Below are 12,594 nucleotides of genomic sequence, written 5' to 3' on the forward strand. Positions count from 1 at the left end.
ACAGCTTAATTATCCAAAAGTAAGTTTAGATTTCTTTCACCTAGTAGCCAACATATTGTAGGACTAACACATAATGTACACACACCATCTTAAAGTTTTAAAAATAAGGAGATACATAGTAACTCTTGTCATGCTTTTATTTCTCATTGAGACTAATATATTGCAGCTAAATTTACAGGTGTTTTCTTATAAGTTTCTAGGTCATGTAGTATGATTTTTCTATTAAGCAATATTACAAAATATCAGGCAACTCTCCTTATTATAAACTTTGCCTTAAAGCAGAAAAAAGACTGCAGTTTGGTTTTTTTTTGCGGTACGCGGGCCTCTCACTGTTGTGGCTTCTCCCGTTGCGGAGCACAGGCTCCGGACGCGCAGGCTCAGTGGCCATGGCTCACGGGCCTAGCCGCTCCGCAGCATGTGGGATCTTCCCGGACCGCGGAACGAACCCGTGTCCCCTGCATCAGCAGGCGAACTCTCAGCCACTGCGCCACCAGGAAAGCCCTCATTTTCTTAAGATATACACCCAGCTGTGGAATTGCTGGGTAATATGGTAGTTTTATTTCTAGGTTTTTGAGGAATCTCCATACTGTTTTTCACAGCAGCTAAACATATTTACAGTCCCACCAACAGCGAACAAGGGGTACCTTTTCTCCACATCCTCGCCAACATTTGTTATTTGTGGTCTTTTTGATGATAGCCATTCTGACAGGTGTGAGGTGATATCCCATTGTGGTTTTTATTCGCATTTCTCTGATGATTAGTGATGTTGAGCATCTTTTTGTGAGTCTGTTAGCCATCTGTATGTCTTCTTTAGAAAAATGTCTATTCAGGTCTTCCATCCATTTTTCATTTAGGTTTTTTTTTTGATATTGGGTTGTATGAACTATTAATATATTTTGGATATTAATCCCTTATCAGTCATATAATTTGCAAAATTTTTCTCCCATTCTGTAGGTTGTCTTTTTGAAGAAGGTTTCTTTGCTGTGCAAAAGCTTTTAAGTTTAATAAGGTCCCATTTGTTTACTTTTGCTTCCATTTCCTTTGCCTAGTAGACAGATCCAAAAGAATATTGCTATGATTTATGTTAAAGAGCGCCCAAGACTGCAGCTTTAACTTAATTTACCATATACTATTTAGGAACATTTCAAATTGTTAAAAAATATCTTGTAATGATACAACCAGACTTTTGTTAATAATATCAACACATAGTATTAACAGTAAGCCTTAATGGTTCAATAATTAATTCCATCCCGGGATGGTTACAGGACATTACCATAAATGTGTATTTGCAAAATACATTGTCAAATGAATACTCCTCACAACACACACCTGTTCAAACAGGCTTTTAATATGGTGACAACTCTCACTATTTATGACACTGTAAGGTTTATAAACCAATCATCCTTACCAGTGTCTTACCTTGTTTTAATTTGTTTAATTGTGGTTGTTTCTTTGTTGTAGCTTAATTTTACAGTTAGTGTGTAATTCCTTATAGTTTTCCCTCTTCCCTAAAGAAATGAAGAAAATAAATGACCAACTCTTAAGCATAATCTATTTTACATTTGGATCTTTTTTGTTAAAAAGGTATTAAATTGTCCTAATTTACTGTTTTCAAGCTGATTTATCTCCTGTTTCCATACCCTTATGTATTTTTCTTTATATAAAATTAATATATCCTAAATAAGAACATATAATCAAACATAGCATATTAATAATACATTTACATAATTGAAATGTATCTCTTAAATAATAAATTAAGGTAATTCACCTAAAAATCATTTAATATTATAATTTTAAAACAATGATTAGTTTGATCACTATATCCCAAATGAGAGGGTAAGCCCCAAAGTGCCACTAAGATGCCTTTATTATTTTATAAGAAAAGAGAAGCCTCTCTGATGAAGTTTGTCTCTGTGTGCCTACAGGACTAGGAGTTACTCAATAAATGAACCATTTTCATGGAATTTCCTTTCACAGCCTTTCATTTTTTTAAACTTATATGTATTGATTTCTTATCTTTATTTTTACAGTGTAACTACTTTGAATATTATTCTTCAAAGTAGTAAGCAGAGATAGTAAGCACCAATACAAAGACAAAAGTCACAATTCGGAATTATCCTTATCTCCCTCAATTGAACTAAAAGCTTCCTTCTCTTCTTTCTGTAGTTACATCAGATATAGTTTTCTAAAACTAAAAAAATAGAGTAGTATAGAACATATGGTTTAGAGACATTAATGGTGTAAATTGGGCCAAGTGTTTAATATCTAGGAATCTAAATATTTTTAACTCTATAACAGGGATATAATATTATTTGAAAGAATATTGTGAGTCTGCAATGAAATAATTATAATTCACAATAGACTATTTTGTGAACTATGAGTTTCCATAAATATATTTAATGTGTTCACTTCTAAAATCAGAAGATAAATTATATGCTCTCTCTTTTGGCCCTAAATGTATCCTATTTTGTTCCTATTAGAATTATTGCAATCACTTATTTTGAAAATTTTAATATTCATCTCCTCCTGCTGATAATCTACTCATCTTTGAGCAGATGTGTGCTCACCTTTCAGGAACCTTTATGCTACCACCTTATTTTTGGAACCACCCATACCAGAAAGCCAAATATCAATACTCTCAAATTACTTTCAGTTCCCCTTGCCAAGTTCTCATTCTCTTGGAGCTCTTCTCTCAGCTAACCTGGTGCTCTTCATCATATCTTATGATATGAATATTAGATCTAAATATAATATGTTTCTATATCCACAAATACTGACAGTTTTCAAATATTACTGCTAAAGATGAAAATATTTTAAATATAAGGGGTTAACATCTAATAGTAGACCTCTGTCAGTTCACGTAGGGCCAAATATTGATAGGGTAATCTACTCAGATACTCTTAAAATTATAAACACATGAGTGAATATCTATTCTGAATAATTATGATGTATCATATCTGTCACCCATGCGTTTAGTCCAAGAGATCCTTGGGGCAATAGGCTTAGTGGACCAATGTCCTAAATTGTCAATTATTTTGATAGAACTCATTCTAGTTTTGAGCCTCAGAACTTGACCATAATTCAACTTATAAGATATTATTATACACAATTAATCCTTATCTCTCAGTGGTACTCACTGTTAGCATCTGAAAGCATGTAATTTCTTATAACATCATATAAAGCTCAGAAAATAAATCTAGTAGCATAGAGTGGCTCATCAAAAATTATAGGGCTTCCCTGGTGGCACAGTGGTTGAGAGTCCGCCTGCCGATGCAGGGGACACGGGTTTGTGCCCTGGTCCGGGAAGATCCCACATGCCGCAGAGCGGCTGGGCCCGTGAGCCATGGCCACTGAGCCTGCGCGTCTGGAGCCTGTGCTCCGCAACGGGAGAGGCCACAACAGTGAGAGGCCTGCGTACCGAAAAAAACAAAAACAAAAACAAAAATTATAAATAGTGGGAGATTTCTTTTGGTACCTTTCAGTTTCACTTCTTAACACCTCTGTGTCTTAATGATCATCTTATTTTGACTTTCTGCATAATTTACTTAACTCATATTTTTAGCATTAACTGTATGTCTGGAAAAATTAAGTTTGCTGATACTGCAAGGGAAACAAGACAGACAAGATCCATGCTCCAGTGAAGACTGCAATTTATTGTAAGAGAAACATATAGTAAATATATAATCAAATAAGTGATGAAGGTAATTTCAGTTAGGAATAAGTTATAAGAAGAAAATAAAAGATGGTAATGAAGTGTCTGAGGAGGCATATTAATTTGTAGGAAATCCTCTCTGTAGGAATTCAACTCAGGAAATAATATTTTAATTGAGGCATTCACCACAGAAAGATCTATGGAGCAAAAGGTCCTAATTAGAAATACACATAGTATATTGAAGAAACATAAAGTCTGGTATAGTTGGACCATAGTGAGCAAGATGGACAGTGGCTTGAGGGTGAAAAATGAGGCAGGCATTATGACTTGTAGTGCCTGGGAGCTGGCAGTTTGGACTTAATCCAAATTCTACATCAACCCACGGAGGATTTTAGATAATATATAAAAAACTATGATTGGCATTTTTAAAAGTAGATGAGCTATGCACCAAAGGGAAATATCCAAATGGTACCGTTACAAATCATTAAATGATTTCATTTTGTGAGTTGATAATTTTATATAATCACTTTGTCATCTATAATTCACAATGAATAGGTTATGTCATTTGAAAGTATAAGAAAAGAGAACACACTTTGCTCAAGATTCAAATGACACATGAGGGTGTGAGTGAATAGAGAAATGATAAGAAAGAAAAACATTCTTACTGCTGATGTGGAGAAAGTTTTAGTGGTCTGGATAGAAGATCAAAGCAACCATAACATTCCCTTAAGCCAAAGCCTAATCCAGAGCAAAACCCTAATTCTCTTTCAATTTTATGAAGGCTGAAAGAGGTAAGGAAGCTGCAGATGATGAAAAGTGTGAAGATAGCAGATGTTGGTTCATAAAGTTTATGGAAAGAAGCATCTCCATAACATAGAAATGCATGGTGAAGCAGCAACTGCTGATATGGAAGCTGCAGCAAGTTGTCCAGAACATCTAGCTAAGATCATTAATGAGGGTGGCTAAACTAAACAACAGATTTTTCAACGTAGAAAAAAAACTTTCTCTTTGAAGAAGATGCTATGGAGGACATTCATAGAAGACATCGTTCTTGTTCTGGAAAATGAAAGCCATGATTTACAGGACAGAACACCTCTGCTCTTTCCCTTACCCCCAAATACTCCAATTTTACCCAGCTCTAAGCCCATTTACAGAAAAGCAAAGAAAAATTACCCTCCTAATTTTGTTCTCCTTGCCAATGCCATGATTCCATAGATCCTGACATCATTTTGTTGCCATTTCCTTAGCGACAAGGGCAATTTACTTAAAAGTGTCCTAGTTTGATGCACCTTGCTAGAGTGAGTGGGTTGTTCCCTCTTTGCCAGAAGGATCATATTGATTCTTAAAAATTGCACTAAAGTTAACTTTTATTCTTATTCAGTTGAGTTGTTTTCTTTATGAAGACTCTGAATTATTTGTTCAAAATAAAAATCCAATTGTCAGAACATGTTAGGAGCATTGAGTCTGGGGGAAAAATGAAACATGATGTTTTCATCATATCTCATTGATTTCTTCCCTCTGGTTAGATGATCACTTCAGTGTAAGTTTTCACATTATTTTTATAAAAGCTTTTTTCTGAGATAGCATATTGGGATTCTTTACAAAAATAATGAAAGCCTAAGTTGTGATTATGCTTAATCTTGCTGTTCTATAAGATGCATGACTTAATAACACATAAAAATTGCAGATTTTAGAGCAGTACAATTGTAGGAAATAATATACTTTCAGGAAGCAAAGGCTGCATATCAGTCCAACATGCTGTGTAGGAAAAAATATTTTTTTCAGTTTTGGAGAAGAGCCATTTTGTATGAAGAAAAGTGAAAATAAGAGAAATCCTCTGTGAAATTTACTCATAGGGTGACATTCAACAAATGTAGTTCAATAAAATCTGCTTAAATTAAAAGTCTGATTTATTTACACTAAAATTTTCATAAAGTCTCATTTTTGCATTTTTTGTATAGGTAATAATCTTCAATAGATTTTCTGCTTTTCAAAAAGCAATAACTGTATTTGACCATAATAAAATGAGTTTATTTTATATGGGAAACCTAAAACACTTTACAGATACTAAAAATTTCAATTAGTTTTATTGTCATAAGCTAAGTAGGGATTACCCTTCACCCTCAATTTCCAAAATTTTGTGGACTATTTTTTAATGTTATTGTCCTAATTAAGTCTGATTGTACTTAACACAAATTTAAAATAATTGGGCATCCCCAGTTATGTTGATTTTTATTGTGATTTTTCCTCCTTTCTATCTTCAAAAACTTTCAGGATATTTTTCAACTCACTATTTTATAAGCAGAGATATATAGTATAAGCTGATTCCCTTGACTAATTTTCTCATTTTTCATTAAAAATATCTTCAAAGCTCATCTTGATAAGAAATGCACCTTGAGTTTAGGCCTCATTCATACACTCACAAAATATGATACAATTAATATTTTAATCTAATTTAGAATCAACTACTGGATCAATTATCTCCTTCTGCAAAACAAACTGCTCAAAAGTTAGTAGCTTAAATCAACCATTTTATTGCTCATGATTCTGTGGGTCAGGAGCGAAGCAGGCTTCCTCTGGGTTGCCTCATCTCTCCTTGTGATGTTAGCTAGGGCAGCTTAACTGGGACTAGGAATCCAAGATGGCCTTCCTCACATGCATGGTGGTTGGTAAGAGGTGACAAAAAGTCTGGACACTGACTAGTCCTCTATTTCTTTGTAATCTCACATCTTCTAAGACATGTCCATGTGTCTTCTGTCTCCAGTAGGTGTGTGGTGGGGAGTGGGGTGTGAGACTTTTTCCCCTGGTGGCTCGGGGTTCCCAGGGGACACAGACATTCTTTAACTTAAAGCTTAAAGCAAGTCACAAGACGAGCAAAGCAAGTCAGGGGAGAAGGTAACAGAATCATCTCTCTATAGTGGATCTAGAGAAGGAAGGAATTATTGGTGGCTGTCTTTGTAGACAATCTATCACAACCACTATCTCCTATACTCTATTCCACACAAACTGTTCATTATTCCCTGTCCCTTTGCTTTTGTTCCACACTAACTCTATCTGTTAAAATCTTACTTGTCTCTTGAGGGCTGTTTCAAATACTCTCTCAAACATTAAATTTTATATGATGGCTCTCATAAGTACCTTAGGAATGATGGCTTCCCCATGTATCTTAGATTTTATTCTCACATTGAAAAGAGTAAAATTAAATACCTTATTTATTTGTTAATTATCTTTGCATTTTATGTAATCCTCTTGGCAACTCTGAAAACAAACTAAAACCCTAAATCCAGTGGTCACTAAGTCATTATCTCACCTGAGTTAGCGGCATCATTTGACATAGTGTATTACCCCGTTTCTTGAAACCTTTCTTCACTTGGCTTCAGAGTTGACACACTCTGGTTTTCTTGCTACCTCATTGGTCTCCTGCTTTTCACTGTCTTTTGCTCAATTTATCCAAATTATTGAAACATCCCAGAGGTCAGTGCTATGACCTCTTCTCTTCCCTATTTATAATTTCCTTGCTTTCATCTATACCCATGGCCTCACTGCCATCTATAATCAGGAATTCAAAGTTATATTTCTTTAATTCTAGAAGCATACCTCCAACTGACTAGTTAACATCTCTATTTGTATGTCAAATGAACACCCAACATTTCCAAAATCAATGTCTTTATTTCTGAACTCCACTTCTATCTGCTGCTCTGCTGGCTTCGTCATGTAAGTAAACTGTACCAGTTGCTTGAACCAAAAATCTTATAATCATCCTTAAATCCTTTCTTTTTGTCACATCTCAACCATCATCAAGAATTATCCTTTGGCTTTAATCCCAAAATATATCCTGGATCATGTATCACCACATTCATTGCTAATCACCTTGTCACCATCATCTCTCAATGCGAGCACTACAGAAGCCTCCAAACTCCCCTTCCTGCTTCCACTCTTGGTTCCTCTATATCTTATTCTTCACAATCAGTTGGAATAATCAAGTCATTATTTTTCTTCTCAGCACAACAACCCCCCCCCAAATATTTCATTACACTGAGAATATTACCCAAATTTTTAACCACAACATACGTGTGGTTCTTACCACAACACTGTTCCCATGAGGTTTCAGTTCTAACTCTTACAAATTCTCATTTGCTGTGTCCAGCCACACTGGCTGCTCTGCTTTTTCTAAATAATGCTGAGCATATTCTTGACCCCAGGCTTCAGAACCTGCTAAGTACTCTTTCTGGAATGCTTTTTTAGATTTTCATTAGAGGTCGCTCCATCACCACCTTCAGGTGTTGGCTCAAATCACATCACAGAAAGGTTTTTCCTGAACATCCTACCTCAAATCGCAAACCATTCCGGTAACTCTTTTTCACATTATCTAGTTTTATTTTCTGTGCAACATTTATAACAAATCATTTTATATGTGCTAAATTTTCAGGGAGATATATAACCTCAAAACCCTGAATTCAGGGGAGAGTTCTGGCTTGAGAGATGAATTTTAATTTAGTGATTAGCTACTTCCTAATTTTTCACTCTTAAAAATTCATTTTAAAGTTAAACCATTCTATTGAAAGTGTATATAACAAAAGTCTTAACCCCAGCCTTCCTCTCCCTATATATAATTTATAATTTTTAATATTTTTATAATTTAAAATTTTAATTTATATTTTTATATAAGTATTTTTTTAATTTAGCGATTATGAAACTTAAAAATCACTGAAATAGTTGTCAGAATACTAATGCAACATCATTTACTGGAGATGCCTCATAGGACAAAATATCAAGACTTCTCTAAATGTCAGTTTGTTGACATTTGAAGTGGGGATAAAAAAGCAACTGTTCTGCATTGTTTTGTTTTGTGTTTTTAAACAGGGTTGTTGTGAAGACTGAGGTAATGTTTTGAGCACAGTGCACATGTTATTATTATCACATATGACTACAACTCTATTTTATTCACTGCATTTGGCTGTTGTCTTCACAGTTCTGGGGTTCCTTCTTATGGGTGTAATAAAAATAATAGAGTTTGTGAGGATACTTAGGGTAAAAAAGCGAGTCTCTTTCTCTCAATTTAGTTCACTTTTAAAAAATATTCTTCATTTATGTCTCTTGGGAGGAATAATAAAACTCAATTTCAAAAAAAGCAAAGGAAGATCTGTTTAAAGGAACACAACTGTAAAGCAACTATACTCCAATAAAAAACAAAACGAAAACGAAAACGAAACAAAAAACCCCGAAAATGATAACTATAGTCCTACGATAGACATATGAATAAAATTCAAATTTCTAAACAGACTGCTATCTTTGCTGGTCCTTGGAAACTTGGAAGCATCTGCAAATCTTGCCCATTTTTTTTATTGCTTCTAAAGTAGATGGAGCAAGGCCCAGTGACCACATAAGGCACAAAAGCCAGGACCACAGAGGAAGAGAGGATCCCAGGCTCAGAACCCCTGCATCAGGACCCTGCTACGTTTATATGCAAAGCCGCCAGTGTCTGCAATCACGTACCGAGGAATGATTTGATTAAATGGCAGGGCAGAGTTTGTGGAGACGAGGGAAGCTTTCATGTAAAATTTACATTGGGCTTCTCTGGTGGCGCAGTGGTTGAGAGTCCGCCTGCTAATGCAGAGGACACGGGTTCGTGCCCCGGTCCGGGAAGATCCCACGTGCCGCGGAGCGGCTGGGCCCGTGAGCCATGGCCGCTGAGCCTGCGCGTCTGGAGCCTGTGCTCCGCAACCGGAGAGGCCACAACAGTGAGAGGCCCGCGTACCGAAAAAAAAAAAAAAAAAAGCAGCAATTGCCCATATAAGAAACACCTTTACATGATTCATTTCCTTGTCAAAACAAATATCAACCTTTAAGTTTTTGTATTATTACATTGTCTTATGCTAAAAAAGTACATAAACATTAAGAAATGTAATCTGTTTATGAAAAAAATCATTCATAGGAGAAGACTGAACAAATGACGAGTTTCTTAAGCCAAATCAAGTACATATTAGCTTGAAAAACATGCAATTACACAAATAATTGTAAAATCAAGTAGCAAATACAAAAACTGTAGTTTGATCTATACTTTGGCCTCTCTCTTGGGAGAGTCACTTACTTCATCTTATAATTGAAGAATAAAAAGATATATTTACTTTAAAAAAAATAAAGGAACACAACTGTAATTTCCACACTTCAATGCTCATTGAACCAATTAATATCTTAACTGTTAAAATTTTACCTTATGAAAATGTCATAAAGCAGATTAACATGTTTTGAATATCAGTAAACAAATTGGTAGAATAATAAATTTAAAACCCCTACTCCTGCTTTCCCACATCAGTCTCCTCTAGAGACACTTTTTCTACTTAGGTTAAAATACAGTCAGAGCAAGCAGTAATCCTCACTTAGCATCTGACTCATTCATGTGGCTTGTTATTTAAACTTGAAATACATTTCCATAGACATAATAGCAACAGAACTATAAATGGACAAAACCATTTCGAATGTTCCAAAACTCTTTTGAGATTTGGACCTTTCACTTTCCATGGAAAGGAAATAAAATGGTTGACATTAAGCTCAGTTTTAAAAATAATTATGCATTTCAAAGCATTCTTTGGAGACTGAGCAATAAAATGTCATCATTGAAAGTATTTTTTTAATTTATACAAAATTTTATTCTCTTTATAGGAAGATATAAAACACTGCATGTTGGCATCTAACATCTCATATTGATGGAATTTAGCTACATTATTTTTGTAAAGAAGTTCAATTTAAAATTCACTTTTTTCATTCTTATTTATCACTTTAAGCAGACATATGTGAATTTTCAAACATATTAATTCAAATAGTAAGATTTCTTTCATAAAAATCATCTATCACACACACACAAAACTCTGGAAGGTGATCCAGTGTAACTTAATAAATGGGCCAACTGCATTCTTTCTGATAAACTTCAATCAACTCCACAGACTGCAGTTTTCAGTGTCATCAGTTTACTTTTAAAGAAACTCACCTCCAAAGCCTTTCAATTAAATAAGAGTAGGTCCAATTATCTCTTGTGGCAGTTCATCTGTGATAAAAGGACTCCTGTGTTTTCAGCATTTCAGCTTTATTCCACTGAAATAGCTAACATTTCACCTTTACTTCCACAGCTTCCCACCACAGTTGAGTTTAATGGATTTTGAGTTTAATGAGTATTTGGCATTGCATATGGGGTGCATTTACCTCACTTCATGTATTTTTGAGCTTACCAATGACATTCTGTGATGGTGGGTGCTTTGTTCAGAGAGAAAGGCAAAAATAATATAGTAAGAAAAAACTGAGAATTTCAGTGCAGTTAAATCGTTTTGACCATGCTCAGATCTAGTCTGGCATCTTTCCATCAGAAAAGTTAGGAAAAAGAAATTGGATGAGGAATTTAAACTCTTCAAAGCAAAATTACTGTACATTTGGCACTTTTTCAATAAGCACAGACCTAATTTTATTTCTATTATTAAATTATTAACTTTATATTAATAACTCATAAAATTTAGAGAAAAATAAGAGCCGACTGAAACGTTTTAAACCTAAACTAAGTTCTATGGTTAGGATATTACTATATTATTGGATATATATATATATATATATATATATATATATAAAATTTTGTGTTCTCAGAGTATGACTGTATGTTATAATCTCATAGAAATAATTGTAACCCTGTCAAATTGATAAGGTAGGACAGAACACTAAGATTTCTTTAGAAAGTATAAAATGTATTTGGTGAAATCTTAACTTATAAACTAACAAACACTTGTATAGCATAGAGGTGATTGACAGCTGAATTGAAAAAAAGCTCTGTCTTCACTGGAAGGGCTGGATGTCTGGTTTTGACTCTTGGCCAGCATAAGGACGGTGGGATTTAAGGTGTTCTTTTTGAAATCAGAAATTCCCATGGCAACCCCCAAGGTCACTTTATTTATTAATGATTTTTATCTAGCATAAGAGTTTAGATAGCCTGACTTGCCTATGAGATTAGAAGGGCATAAAATCCCTGCTGGGAATTTCTGCTTTGAGCTCTCCTGAAGCCAAGATTCCTAGCACAGAGCTTGGTGGTTGAATTCAGAAACAAAGTGAGAGCTCTATGCAACTATGGGCCCTAGAGAGCTTGCCCCCAGATGGAATAAATTTTACAAATTCAATGACGCAATTCACCAAATTTACACAAGGAAAGTCAGTGGAGAAGCTAGATTTAGAGAGATTATTTAGCTACAAAGAAATCTACACAACAGTTTCCATAAAGAACTAAAGTTATATAGCACTTTGAGATTGTTTAAAACCTGGAGTAAGAGATAAAGAAATACCGGGATTTGGATGTTCATTTGTTACTGTATGGTCAGAATATTCAAGATGGCTGCTCTTCTGCTCTCTGTACATCTCCTGCTTGACCAGTCCCTGCTTCACTCACATGACTATCCAATCCTCTTAATTATAAGGCTTAATTAGTAACTGTCTACATGCTTGCCCCCTGCCCCAGCCTCTGGTTTTCCTGGTAACTGAAAAGCCAACCTGACATCAATTCCCCCTGTAAATGGTAGCCTCCTTCTCCCTGAGCAGTGAAGATTGCTACAGTGTCCTGCCTGCTGTCTGCTGTCCACAGTGAGGTATCTCTTCAGGACCTTTTTTTCAAACTTGTAAGATCCCCTACCCAGTAAATCACTGATGTCCCTGTAGCTGCCTCTGGGCCCTTCAGTGCTGGGCAATTATAAGGCTTACAGGCCTGTAGGGTACAGCCCTGAAGATTTACACCTGTTGATTGTGATGGTCAAAACAGGAAAAATTGTTTCCTTACCAGGAAGAACACAGCTTGTTCATAAAAGTTATTCCTCACCAACAGGTTAAACATGGAATATAAAAGACTGTTAGCCTATAAGAACTGAGATTTCCTGCACTTTTGCATAACCCTACCCTAGGACAGGTTAACTTGA

The 12,594-nt window shown here is 35.1% G+C and overlaps 1 pseudogene; it reads right to left on the reverse strand.

Annotated features, from left to right (window-relative positions):
* Positions 1–7,366, reverse strand: part of LOC136118396 (proteasome activator complex subunit 3-like) — a 54,924-nt pseudogene extending 47,558 nt beyond the window's left edge.
* Between the last annotated feature and the right edge of the window lie 5,228 nt (positions 7,367–12,594).

The sequence above is a fragment of the Phocoena phocoena genome, chromosome 2 (genome assembly GCF_963924675.1).
Source record: "Phocoena phocoena chromosome 2, mPhoPho1.1, whole genome shotgun sequence".
Taxonomy (NCBI): Eukaryota; Metazoa; Chordata; class Mammalia; order Artiodactyla; family Phocoenidae; genus Phocoena; species Phocoena phocoena.